Source organism: Piliocolobus tephrosceles, chromosome 18, assembly GCF_002776525.5.
Source record: "Piliocolobus tephrosceles isolate RC106 chromosome 18, ASM277652v3, whole genome shotgun sequence".
NCBI classification, from domain to species: domain Eukaryota; kingdom Metazoa; phylum Chordata; class Mammalia; order Primates; family Cercopithecidae; genus Piliocolobus; species Piliocolobus tephrosceles.
In genome coordinates this window covers 53,140,144-53,154,287 of record NC_045451.1, presented here as the reverse complement: position 1 = coordinate 53,154,287, position 14,144 = coordinate 53,140,144, and the positions used below count along the sequence as shown (strand labels likewise).

The window sequence follows — 14,144 nt, the reverse complement described above, 5'->3', positions numbered from 1 at the left end:
CAAGGGAGCATGCTCAGGGCACTTGAGCTTAAGCTCACCAGACATGTTGCCTCCTACCTCCTCCCTGGGCAAAGGTTCTCTGAGACCTGCTTCACAGCCCCTCATGCTCTTGACCTAGGCTACTCTTCCCCAAACTTCTGTCACGACACAACGGTATGAGGGGAGGCCTACCTTCCATCGTAGTCCTCCACACTTGGAGGAGGCTGGGCATTGGCAAACAGAGAGTGAAAAGGGGAGGGTTGCACTGCCACTGGCCTCTTGATGGTAGGGCAAGAAAGTGGCCATTCCTTCCAGCCTTGTGCTGCCACAAGGGTTTGGCTCTCACCTAGCCATGATCCAGGGTGGCAAGTGTCCCCGGAGCAGAGGTTGCAATCTCTTGAGGGTCTTCAATTATCTGTACATTGAAGTAGTCCTGCCATGAATAGATATATTGATTTTCCTGCCCCTCTCAGAGTCCTGCCTTTTTGTTGTGCACTGGACCCTACAAATTATGTAGTTGGCCCTGTCTATAATGTCCCCCAAAACAGATATGAGTTGCTAGAGAAGATAGAATACCTGAAGATTCTCCACCACAGGACAGAAGACTGGTGAAGCAGAGTCCCACGACAGTAGCCACCATTTGTGGATGACATGTTCTGCCAGACACTGTTAGGTCCTGAGCGTAAGAATTCTATAAGGTCAATACTATCATCATTGTACTGATGGCAGAACAGAAAGGTTACATAATTTCTTCAAGTGGCAGAGTTTGTTAGGGAATGCTTTATAGGAAAGGAGATCTTGGAATTGAGCAGTTCCAGGATGGGACTCTTAAGGAGAAGTAAGAATGATTAAAGGCATAGAATATACCACAGCATGGCCCCTTTTAGGGTCTATGGGTATTTTCATTTAGCAAGTATGATTTGAGCTTAGGTGCAGCTTTCAGAAGGGAAACTAGAGAGAGGCGCAAGGAATCAGCTGGAGAATCAGAGCAGATGATTAGAAGCCTTGTTTGCCTTTAGGCAACTGGGATTCAGTGGATGTTTTTGGCAGGAGAGTAACATGAATAGACTCGCATTTTAATAAAAATCATTCCTCCATAGGATTGAAGGTGACTTGGTTGGTATGAGAGACAAGGGAAAATGTATAAAGACTAGATGGAGAAAAAGTAGTTTTGTTCCAACAAAGAGGAGTGAGCTGAGAAGTTCGGGTGGGTGGAGAAGGGAGAGGATGGGGTCATCTGTGCCAAGGTGGTTGAGTACAGGGAAGAGAGGGATCAATCATATCTAATGCCATGGAAACATAAGAGGTATTTTCACACTCTTAGGTGTTGACATTAAAAGTTTGTGGTGAATTTTCCTAGTGCAATTTTACTAGTGTGTTTGAGGTGAAAGTCTTACTTTGTGACTTAGGTGTAAGTGGGATTTGAAGAGGTAGCCACAGTAAATGGAGTATATTTAGTGTATTCCAAAGGCAATAGACAGGAGAAAGTGGCATGAGTGTTAAACCAGTGGTATGTAAGGATGTTTTGCAATTTTTTTAAGAAAGAATTTCCTATCTCATATTCCCAAAGTACATTTTTAAAAAGACTTCTCCTAAAGCATTTATGATGTTTGCCTTGCTAATGATAGATTTAAGTATTTATCTATGACTGTAATCTCAACTAGTTGATGGGCTCTTGGAAGACCAGGATTATATTTTATTCATTATTTTAATCCCCATAGCATGCAAATTTCTAGATGCATATGAAATGAGAATTTAATAAAATTTAATTCATCAGTATGTAGTATTTCAGCTTTCAAATGATTCTCAAACATTTAGCCTGGAATTGCAAATCTTGTCCACAGTAAAATGTAAAATACCCCAAGTGGGTCTTTCTGATGAAAAACAGCTCAGTATTGAGCAGTGGTTCTCAGAGTATGGTCCTCAATCCAGCAGCAACAACATCACCCGGGACATTGTTGGAAATACAGATTCTCCAGTCCCACACAAAATTACTGAATGGAAACTCTGGGGATGGGGCCTCACAACCTGTCTTCTATAAGCTCTCCAAGGATTTTTGATTTGCCCTAACATTGAGAGAATCATTGAGGTAGAGAAACACAATCCTTGGATTTAATCATATCTGTTTCACACCTCATTTTTGGCACTTACAAGCCAAGTGCAGTGAGCATGTTATTAATGATTACATCATGCAGTTTTCTTAAGCAAGGAAGGTGGGGTATCCGGAGAAACAGCTGCAAGAATTGAGTGACAGGCATTTAGCTCGCTATCTGATACAATGTCGATATTAAATAGATGCCATTTTTCCCATTCAATATACAATGTGCAATTATGGAATTATGGCTTAATAGAGAAGCCTAGAACTAGCAAAGTAAAAACAAGAGGAGTGGGAATCAGTGTACACTGAACACTTACTTTCCCCTGTTTGTTACTCAGTCCTGGGTATTTTCATCTAATGTTATCTGTATTTGAACCAAGCCCACTTCCTTCAAAGTCTATTTTACTTTTACCATCATTCCAGTCACCCTTGTGCCGAGAATGAGTTCATTAATTACAAATTACAAATAAAATAAAAGGCTTCTATACAGAAGTCAGCTTTCCATTTCACAGTATTAAATTCTTTTCTATTTTTCAACTAGAAGAAAAGTAGCATCCTATAGTGAATGCTTTAATAGCAAAATTCTAAATAAGGAAGATTTCTCATATTTGAGGAAAATAAAGGCACTAATGCTTGTTTGCCCTGTAAATGCTTTTTATCATCTTGCAGGAATGGGAAGATAAAAGGATCAATCACAGGGAAAGGCATGCATTTTTCAGAGCTTTGTCTCTTACTATTGTTCAGCTTTAGCAAGGGTATTAAAACAGCATCCTATAAACAGCACTTATTCATACTGCTCACATTTTCATATAGCTTTCCCTGATCCTCTATTGGTAAATACAAGGTCAGCTTAACACCGTTATGAAGAAAACCCTTCTGAAACCACACCTCTCCCTTTCTTTCATGCTTCAAATATGTATCTCTGAGCCCTGTTCTTGAATTGACATACATTTAAAAACAATTCAATCATGGATTGATCAGCTGATCCAGTGATATACAGACTACAGCTTGCTTTTGCCATTGTTTCTCTTTGTTGCTAGTGGGCCTTTGTTTGAATCCTGCAGCATCAGCCCTGACTGCAAAAACTGATTGACTGAGCTATGCCACAGGGCATAAAATAATAAAGGAAGAAAAATATGAAGAGTTAGTGAAAGAAGCCCCAGGAAAAGACATAAATAAATGTAGCATACCCAAATACTGCAGCACTGGTAGAATCCTAACCAGGGCAAGAAAAACCAGATAACAGTGTCTTTATTTTAATGTTTGAAAGGTGAATTCAAGGAGAGATACTGTGTTCCAAGAACTATGTTAAGCCTTCAAATGATCACTGTCTAAACACATGAAACAAATACGCCCACTCATAGATAATGCTGAACCTAAATAGTCTTCACACTTTGGGCTCTTTTAGATAATATGGTAATGATATTTTAAAGAAGTCCACATAGATAATCATCATCAAGTCAATAAATACAGACAGGCTACGTCTATGCTAACATTTGCATATACATCCATTTGAGTGAAATATTAAAAACTCAGCATTTAGCGTTTTCCAAGAATTTGAATAGGACCTAATAAAATTTCTAAATTTTCTGTGAGGTTTGTATACACACAAGGAAATCACGGCCTTTTAAAATCTCAAGGTTGGAAAGGACTTTAGAGGTCAGATGATCCAGCTTTTTTTGTTTTGCAATGAGTTGTTTGGGAAAAGCATTATTATCAAGTGGCCTCTACTGAAGACTCGCACACAGTGGGTAACTTGGGAAGAAGTTCAGCATCTGGGCACTCTGATGACAATTTATATAGCAAGTTCAGACAAGATATGCTTTAATCAGTGAAAAAGATCATTTTGAACTGGATGCCTTTTGCAAGAAAGCACAGCATTTATATTGAATCAGATGAAGAGATTTCATTAAAATGACTTTGTTTATACTGAAACTGGGCTGATTTCTCAAGACTTCCTTCTCTGCTCTTCTTCTTCTCCTTCCTTTTCTTTCTCTTCTCCTCCCCTCTTTCTCTTCTCCTTCTCTCCCTCTCTCTCTCTTGCTTTCCTCCTTCCTTCGTTCTATAAGATAAATACTAGATAAAAGCTCATTACAGAATCCATTTTAGGAATCACATAGAGGTACACTTAATAAAGCTATGTAGACAAAAATATGAGGCTGAAAAGAAAGAGTGAGTTGGAGCTAGACTATTCTGTGTGAGAAATTAACAGAATTTGTGTGTGGGTATAGTCAGATGGGAGATGGGAAGAGGATCTGAGCAACTGTTCTGAAATAGCTACCTGTGAAGAATTCTCAGAAGCTAGAATGAGTTACAGATATTTATGACCAGTTATAATTCAATTTTTAAAAATGTTTGCTGGGCAGTGCTGTAATATAATGCCTTTCTGTTTCCTCAAGACGTTAATCAAGTATGCTCACATGAAATAATTTTGTGTTAAGTGGGGTGAATGAAAATAAACAAAGAAATGCACAAAACCTGCTTCCTTTCTGGACTGACATAGTGCAGAGAGAAAAATCATAGATAATTAGTAATGATTAAGATCAAAATTTCAGCAGGAATTCATAGATAAAATTTATTGAAGAAATACACCAAACATTGTGTTATGGGCTTCTGTGGATTTTCTTTCTTACTCTATTGAAAAAAATTGATGATTTTTCTCATATTCCAAACTGAGAAAATAGAAACATAAAGAAATTAAGTTGTTTCACTGAAGGCACACAATTCTAATGGGCTTCAAATCCAAGGAGTGAGGTATCAAACACAGAAAATAGATACATATTAGATAGATAGATAGATAGATGATAGATAGATAGATAGATAGATAGATAGATAGATAGATAGATAGATTGTTAAATGCTTTTTTCCAAATAAAATATCTAGGTTTTCCTTACTTCAAAAGATTATCGCTAATGCATTTTAAAACAGATCTATTGAACAATCTCTCCTGCAATGGAACTGCTCTTACATGATTCACACACACTTGGAGCGGTAGTTTAATTACTGTCTTCAGCTCTACAGTTCTGACATACTGTATTATGAATGCACAGGAAGAAGTTGTAATGCATTTAAAGGACCTTTTGCTTGTTGAAATAAACCCAAAGTGTATAATAGTACGTATGCTGTTTCTTCAATCTCTGGTCCATGTAACTCCAAATAATTAGATCCTAATCATACTTGTGCCAATCTGCTTCGGTCCTTGAAAGGGATCCCATGCCTTACATGCCAAATTACTGATTTTAGAGGAAATATGGAAAGTACAAAGATATGCTCATTTATTGATCACAGTGGCTCTCAGAAGTATCTCAGTAAACTAAAACAAAAGGTTTATCCATGGATCTTTTCATAGGTTTAATCTTTAATATCTCTTGGTGTTGTGTTTCCAGATACTCTACACATTGGAAGACTTATCTTTATAAAAATTTGTGCTCATGGCCGGGCGCGGTGGCTCAAGCCTGTAATCCCAGCACTTTGGGAGGCCGAGACGGGCGGATCATGAGGTCAGGAGATCGAGACCATCCTGGCTAACACGGTGAAACCCCGTCTCTACTAAAAAAATACAAAAAAAAAAAAACTAGCCGGGCGAGGAGGCGTATGCCTGTAGTCCCAGCTACTCAGGAGGCTGAGGCAGGAGAATGGTGTAAACCCAGGAGGCAGAGCTTGCAGTGAGCTGAGATCCGGCCACTGCACTCCAGCCTGGGCGACAGAGCGACACTCCGTCCCCCCTCAAAAAAAAAAAAAAATTTGTGCTCTTTTCTAAAGAAACAGAAATAGTTTCTTTTAAAACTCTTCTTTAAACAGTCAGTAAACATTAACTTCGAAGAAATTTTATACGAGTGAAAAGAAAAATGAAAAATGGCATATACAATGCAGTTCCATTATTTAAAAAGAAAATGTCTTTAACTTCTGCTTCTAGCAGAGTTGGAATTATAATAATTGGAGTTACCCTCCTTCTTGAAACAACTACACAATAAGAAAAATATATGAAACAACAGTTCTTAAGGAATTGTACATCAAGCAATAAAAGGCAGTAGTTTCTGAGAGACAGGACACAAACAAGGATATAGCTATGATTTCTCCAGCTTAATGTCTAGAGAAAGTTTCTATGCTGCAGAGCAGGGCCAGGGAGAGCATCATCCTGGCAGAGACTATTTGTCTTCCAGAACTGAAAAGACTAAGCTAAGAGTTCAGGGAAGCCAAAGAGGCTAGAATTCACAGGTCAGAGTATTGGAGAGAAGACTGAATAAAGAGAGAACTCTAGAGATGTGTAAAGGTTCTCCTCAAGTATTTTCTTGCTATTAATCAATCTTGATTTGTAAGTAAATACCTGAAGTGAAAAGAACCACATGGAAGGACTAAAGGAACAATGGCCAAAGCTCACGCAAAGCTGAGAAGAGTACTTATTCCCCACAGCCAGAGTGGAAACCCTTATAACGCATGGGGCATTGGTTGGAATATTAAGAAGGGTTATGTCTTCTGGGATGGAATAATTAATCCTAGAGTAAATGCTTGTTTGGTCATGCCTGATAAGACCCAACAGTATCAAACTCTTTTTAAATTAACTACATCCCAGAACTAAAGCCAAAACTATTTTGGGGAATACAAAAATAATCAGCTCTCATCAGGGCAAAATGTTTAATGGTTTGGATCTAATTAAAAAATTACCAGCCATGCAAAAAAAAATTTAAAAGGATGTTCTATGTGTATTTCCTATGTTCAAAAATCTCAAGGATACATTGGACATATGAAATGGAGACATGGAAATATAAAAGTGTCTCAAATCAGATTTCTAGAGATTGAATTTCTGATACCTGGGATGGAAAAAATTTACTGGATGACATTAATGGCAGATTATAAATTTCAGAAGAAAAATTGATAACTTGAAGACAGCAACAGAATCAATCCACAATGTAACACACATACACACAGAGAATTAAACAAAAGACATAAAAAAGCATAAATGAACTGTGAAAAAGCTAAATATATGTGTAGTTAGAGTCCTGGAGAAATAAGAATAGGTAGAAAAAAAAATTTGTAAAAAATAGTAGTTCACAATTTTCCAACTTTGATGAAAGTGGATATCTACAGATCAAAGAATGTGAATGAATCACTTAACTGCAAGCTCAAGAAACATGAAGAATATTATACAAGGCATATAATAATAAAACTGCGAAAGCCAGCAACAAAGAATGTAAAGAAAATCTGTAAAACAGGCAGAGAGAAAAACAAACAGATATCACATAAATAGGAACAGATATAAGAATGACAACAGATTTCTTTTTGGAGGTAATGTAAGTAGGATGTGAAGCACAATTTTTAAAGTATTGAAAGAAATAAAAAATCAACTTAGAATACTTTACCCATCAAAAATATCTTTCAAACAATAAAGTGAAATAAAGACATTTTCAGAAATAAAAAAGCTAAAAGAATTTATCACAATCAGATTTGCAAAAAAATGTTAAAGGAAGTCCTTTAAGCAGAAGGAGAGTAACAGTGAATGGAAACCAAGATTTAAAGGAAGGAAGAGCAATGGGCATGATAACTACCTTCATAAATGCAGAGATTTTTTTCTTATTATTTAAATATTTTGAAGACATAATTCAATGTTTTAAGGAAAAATAAGAGCAATGTATTGTGGAGATTAGAGCAAGTGGAAATAAGAAGATAGCAATAGCGCAAAGGCTGGGAAGAGAAAAATGGAAGTTGTTATGCATATGTAGAGTAACACAATATCAATTTAATATCCATTCAGATAAGTTACAGATATGCACAATAAATCCTACAGAACAACTAAACATGAATAATGGTTAATGAGTCAACAAAGGTGATAAAATTAAATAATAATTAATACGCAATCCAAACATGGGAAGAGGGAACAAAGAAATACTTAAGACCAAAAAGAAAAAATCAAAAATTTTAGTTATACATGAAGAGTAAGTTTTAGAGATCTGCTGTACAACATAGGACTTAGAGTTAACCATATTCTACTGTGCACTCTTGTTAAGAGAGTATATCTCATATAAAGTTCTTACTATTAAAAAAATGGGTAGGGGATACAAGTTTACTACTGGAAATAAAGGACATGTCTATTACCTTGATTGCAATGATGGTTTCATGGGTACACACCCATGAAATCATATACATTAAATATGTGCAGTTTGTTACATATCAATTATGTCTCAATAGAGCTGTTAAAAATAAGTGAGTAAATATTATCTGCAAGACTTAAACAAGATTTGGAAGAAAGACTTCATACATAGCAGTGTGGATATGAAAGGGTATATGTGCCCTCTTTTAAGATGTAGACCTGTGAAGAGGTATTAAATGAAGAACAGTTATGTAGAAATTCATAAAGTTGAGTAGAATTGCACTGGGGAGTAGGTGGAAATGAAGACAAGTAAAAGGGATTAATTGTATGGACGTATCACAGACTGTCTAGCCAGAGAGGTGCAATAAATAATCTCCAGAGGCAGAACAATATACTGGCTCAGCCTCAGAACAGAGATGAAGCACTTCATCTATTTCCCTGCCACTATGAGCCCCTCAACTATGGGATATTTCAATGGTGATGTTCAGGTGTTCAGGAAGTAGACTTATTTTCATATCATCTATTTTTCACTGAAATTTGAAGAAATGCCTATTCTAATTTAGATGAAGTGGAACCATGCTCATGCTGGAAAAAGAGAGTAACACAAAGGAAAAAGAAGAGGAAATATCCAGCCTAGGGTTAAGAGGAAAAGATTTGTGATATGGAACAAGTTCATCTTTCTGTATTAATTTTCCTTTTTGTTAAAGAGTGGGTAATATTTACCTTGAGCTACTTATGAAGATTAAATAAAATATATATGAAATACTTAGCACAATGTCTGGTACATAGTTAATTCTCCATAACTGGAAAGTATTACTTTTAGACTTCAGAAAGGAGACTTCTTCAAATAAAAATATATTTTCTTTTCTCCAGGTTCTCAAAATTTGACAGCAAAATCTAATTATGATAGTTTATATAAAAACCTTGGTTCATTGTAGTTAATTAAACTGAAGAATCCATCCGTAATGATTTAGCATTTTTTTTCTTTTTTCTAATGAAAAAGTCCACCCAGGGAGAGTGCCATGGATTTTCTGTTATACATCACAAAACAGAATGTAAAAGAACCAGGTTGATCAATGATGTCTTTTTTGTCTCCTGTAGCATTGCACTCAAAGACTATCATATATATAGATCAGACTTTTCTCAAATCCAGAAAAATTTAGGTAAAAAATATGGGCTTCAATTTTCTTATATTTCTACAACAAACTTGCATCAACTGTGTGATAAAACATTGATTTAAAGGTTAATATAAGAAATAAAGTAAAATTGACTTTAAATAAAAAATAGAAAGATGGTAGATTTAAACCCAATAATAGCAATAATCATTAAATGTTAATGTTCTGAACATCCAATTAAAATGCAGAGATTGTTGGATTGGATAGAAATGCAAGATTCAACTCTATGTAAATTGTACAGTATATCCAGTTTAAATATAAACACACAAATAGATGAAAAGTAAGAAAAACAAAAAATACTATGCCAACACTAAAAGGAATATTGTAATTACTATTTTCATATCAGAGAATGTATACTTTAGAATGAAGAATATTTCAGAGTTAAAAAAGTAACTTTTATAAAAGGTCATAAAAATCCTAAGTGTTTATGTACCAAATAGCAGAGCTTTAAAATACATGAAGCAAAAATCTCATAGCATGGCAAGGAGAACAGACAAATCTACCAATAAAGTCAGAGATGTTATTATCTTCCTTTGAGTAGCTGAGAGGAGAAATAAAAAGATAATGAACAAATATGTAACAGACATGAATGACACTATAAAATAATTTGTCCTGATGGATATTACAGAATACTTCATCCAACAAAAGCAGAATGCACACCCATTTTAAGTTTTTCAAAAAAAAAAAAAAAAATCCATTTACTAAATAGACCATATTTAGGACTATAAAATGAGTCCCAATAGAATTCCAAAAATTCAGATCATACTAAAGAAATTCTCCTATAATAAAATAAAATTAAATTAGAAATCAACAACAGAAAATCTCAGGAAAATTCCCAAATACTTGAAAATTCAATAACACTTTTGTTCATAATCTGTGAGTCAAATTAGAACTCAAAGGAAAGTTAGAAATGATTTTGAATGGAATAAAATTCGTAACACAACCTATCAAAATTTGTGTATGCATGTAAAGCTGCACTTAAGAAATTTACAGCACTGAACACCTATTAAAAAAAGGAAAATGATTTTAGTTTCTATCTTATAAACAACAAAATGAAGAGCAAATGAAATCAATTATATAATAGAAAAAATTGATAAATATTAGAGTGAAATTTAATAAACTTGAAAACAAAACATATATACAAATAAATTAAAGAAAACCAAAACCGGGTTCTTTGAGATCAATAATATTGATTTAGCCAGTCTAATCAAGAAACAAAGTGAAAATATAAATTATAAATACCAAGAATGAGAGATATGATACTACATATTTTATAGACATTAAAAAGTATAATACAAGAGTATTATGAAAACAAGTATTCAAAGAAATATGTATATATACGTATATATATAGGTAAAATGAAGACTTTTTTTAAAAGGTACAAATCACAGTCCCTCACTCTACAAGAAATTAAAACTTGAAAAACTTTATATCTATAAGAAACATATAATTTGTAGTTAACATTTTTTAAAAAGAAAACAACAGTCTTTATAAACAATGTATGTTCTATCCATATTTTCCCCCAAAACTTGAAAAGAAATATTCTATTACTAATACTATTACTAACACAAAAATTGCATAGAGCTATTTCAAGAAAGAAAATGCATATATCAATACTCCTCATAAACATAGATGCAAAAAGTCTTAGCAAAATTTTTGCTAATAAAATTCAGCAATATATAAAAAAAGATAATACATCAAAACAAAGTGGAGTTTACACCAGAGATGCAAGTTCGGTTTATCGTTTCATACTAAATCAATGTCATTTACTACATTATCAAATTTAAAAACTATATGATCATCTCAATAGACGTGCAAATGCATTTTACCAAAGCAAAATTAAAATAAAAAAACCCTCAAGACTTAGAAAATAAAAATAAAAACACTTTTAGCAAACTAAGAATACAAGGAAAGTTTCTCAAGCTTGTAAAGGACATATACTAAATTCATACTGAATGAGAAGAAACTAATTGTGTTCCTTTTAAGATTAGCAATAAAGTATGTTTATTCTCTCTACTTGTTTTCCACATTGTACCAGAGCTTCTAGTTAGTGCAATAACATAAGAAAAGTAAACAAAATACATTTATATAAAAAAAGAAGTTTAGGTTTTTTTTTTAATTTTACTTTAAGTTCTGAGATACATGTACAGAACATGCAGATGTGTTATATAAGTATACGTGTGCCATGGTGGTTTACTTGCAGATAGGATAATCGTTTTTGTGGAGAACCACATGGAATTCACTAAAGAGCTACTAGAACTAATGAGTCAACTTAGTAAGCTTGCAAGAGACATGATAAATATGCAAAACAACAACAAAAAAGGAATTCATGTTGGGTACAAAGAATCGGACATTGAAATAAAATAAAATATCATACATAATAATGAATTATTTACCTGAATAAAAGACTTGCAACCGGTGTATTAAAAAAATTCTGCATCAAGAATATAAAAACTGAAAAGAGAAAACAAAAAATTTTAATTAAACTAAAGAGTTTCTGCACAGCAAAAGAAACTATCATCAGAGAGAACAGGCAACTGATAGAACGGGAGAAAATTTTTGCATATGAAGCAATGCATAATATCATCTGTCATTAAGGCCACAGTAAGATATCACTATACAGCTGTTGGAACACCAAAAAGTAACCAAGACTAATGACTTTGTGACAGAAAGTAAATAATAGCTGACTGTGCAGAAGTGGGCAAGGAGGAATGGGAGGGAAAAACTACAAAGAACACGCGGAAACATTTGGGGGTGATGAACATCAGGAAACTTTAAGGGTATTGATATGTTTATTATCTTAATGATAGTGATAGCTTCATAGATATGTATATATGGCTCAAAACTCATAAAATTGTACATTCTAAATGCATCCAGAATAAGTTCAGAGACAGTTTCCAGAATTAGATGGAGAGCTGTAAAACATGAAGCCCTAGTATAATAGCACATTCATTAAAAATTTCATGAAAGACTAAGGAAACATTTTGATTTGTTTTTCTAAGACCACCAGAGTGGGCACAAAAGAACCAGCGAGTAGGCAAGGAAAAGCAAAACTGCAAATTTATTCTTTGGTCATCTAGCTTCAGGGACCGGAGCTGGGCGGGGGAGGGGTGGAGTTTCTAATACAGTCCCCATAAGAGTGGGAGCTGAGAAAGCCCGCCCCCGGCGCATCTGCTGGGAGCGACTTTTCTAGGAGTGGAAGGGCAATAGGCGGGGCACGGGCATGTCGGGGGAGGGGGGCCACTCCACAGGTGCCACCAGGTAAATCTTGGTCTCCTCGGATTGACATCACCTGGTGCATGCCTGATTAATCTGCACCTTCCCGGGCGTCAGCTGCATTCTCGCACACATGGGAAGAGTTGGTGGTGAAGAAGAACCCGGAAGTGCACCATCCTGCCTCCATTCGTCCAAACACATTTTATTATCTTAGTAAGGACAATGAATTTCTTACCCAGGAAAATATCTGGATTTGGTGCATGTAGGTGTGTATACGTATGTATGTGTGCATGTGTATATATATATTAATGTTAGGGGAAAACAAGCATTGAAATTAAATATTGTACACAATAGCAAATTACCTAAAAAAGTAGATGATATACATATATATACGTACACACACATATATATATCCATATGACATAATACTCTTATTTTTGAAATTGGTTTAAACATAATATCCATTTCACAAGATTCTTGTGAAAATTAAATGAGTTAATACATTTAAGATATTTATAATGTTAGCCAGCCCAAGGTAAATAAGTCTTTGAATGCTAGACATTATTCTTGGTCAGAATTAGTTGCTTTATATATTCATAGTGATGTTTCAAATATCCTCAATAAACATTTTAAAGAAACTTTTGTCTTCCTCTCTCAATCCAGCAATGCCCAGTTGGTTAATATTTGTCTTAACATCTGCCTCTCAAAATTATTACTTTAACATGCTAAGTGTACCTAGGTAATCTGAAGATTATATGTTTTGCCTTATCCATCAACAGTTAGTTTATTTTTATTGCTATATAATTCCTTTGAGATAATTCTCATCACTTTATTTCCTTTCCACTTACATAATTTTAAATTACAAACAATTTTTGGCATAAATGAAATTGACCTTATTACCTCTCAAGGTAACAGATAACTATCTATCTGGATAAAGGTTACTTTTCTTCATGGAGATATCCTTATCAATTTACAGTGGAGTGAGAAGGAAAATGATCCATAAAAATTAACTGAGGCTAGTTAAAAAATGCTGTTTTATTATTTTTATTTCTAATTTGTCTCAGAATTTTTCATTGTCTCATGTTTGAAGAGCTCACCCATAAATAAAGCACACTTTTCTTTACAATCTATAATCAATCAGGAAGCAGGGGAATAAACATCTATAGCTGCAAGTCATCAGTTAAGATTTTAAGTGTTTATGATGCCATGATGACAACCTCAGTGTCTACATAGAATCGTGATGAAAGTATTACCTAAAGAAGCAAACGTATTTGTCTTATTCAGTGGGCATGGACTCCTCTCTCCATAGATGAAAGATAGACAGATGACGGATAGACAGACAGATACATAGATAGATATAAATAGATACATAACTGTGTATACAAATACTCATACTGACTGCACACACATACAAATTAAATACATATTCATATTAACCATATATAGACTTAGTTATACATATTTTATATATGTATGCAATATTTCACACTGCATTTAAATATAAATTCTGATAGATTAGTTTGTAGATACATGGGCACATTTGTATATACATGTATGTACTTATATATACATGTATATACATGTATGT

General features: G+C 34.3%; 1 pseudogene across 1 annotated transcript in view; it reads left to right on the top strand.

Annotated features, from left to right (window-relative positions):
• Window positions 1-12,778: 12,778 nt before the first annotated feature.
• LOC111539604 overlaps window positions 12,779-14,144 on the top strand; it is a 4,400-nt pseudogene continuing 3,034 nt past the window's right edge. The window contains exon 1 of the transcript XR_004228579.1: window positions 12,779-12,818. The product of XR_004228579.1 is annotated as an N-alpha-acetyltransferase 40 pseudogene (transcript). The remainder of the gene's footprint in view (window positions 12,819-14,144) is intronic.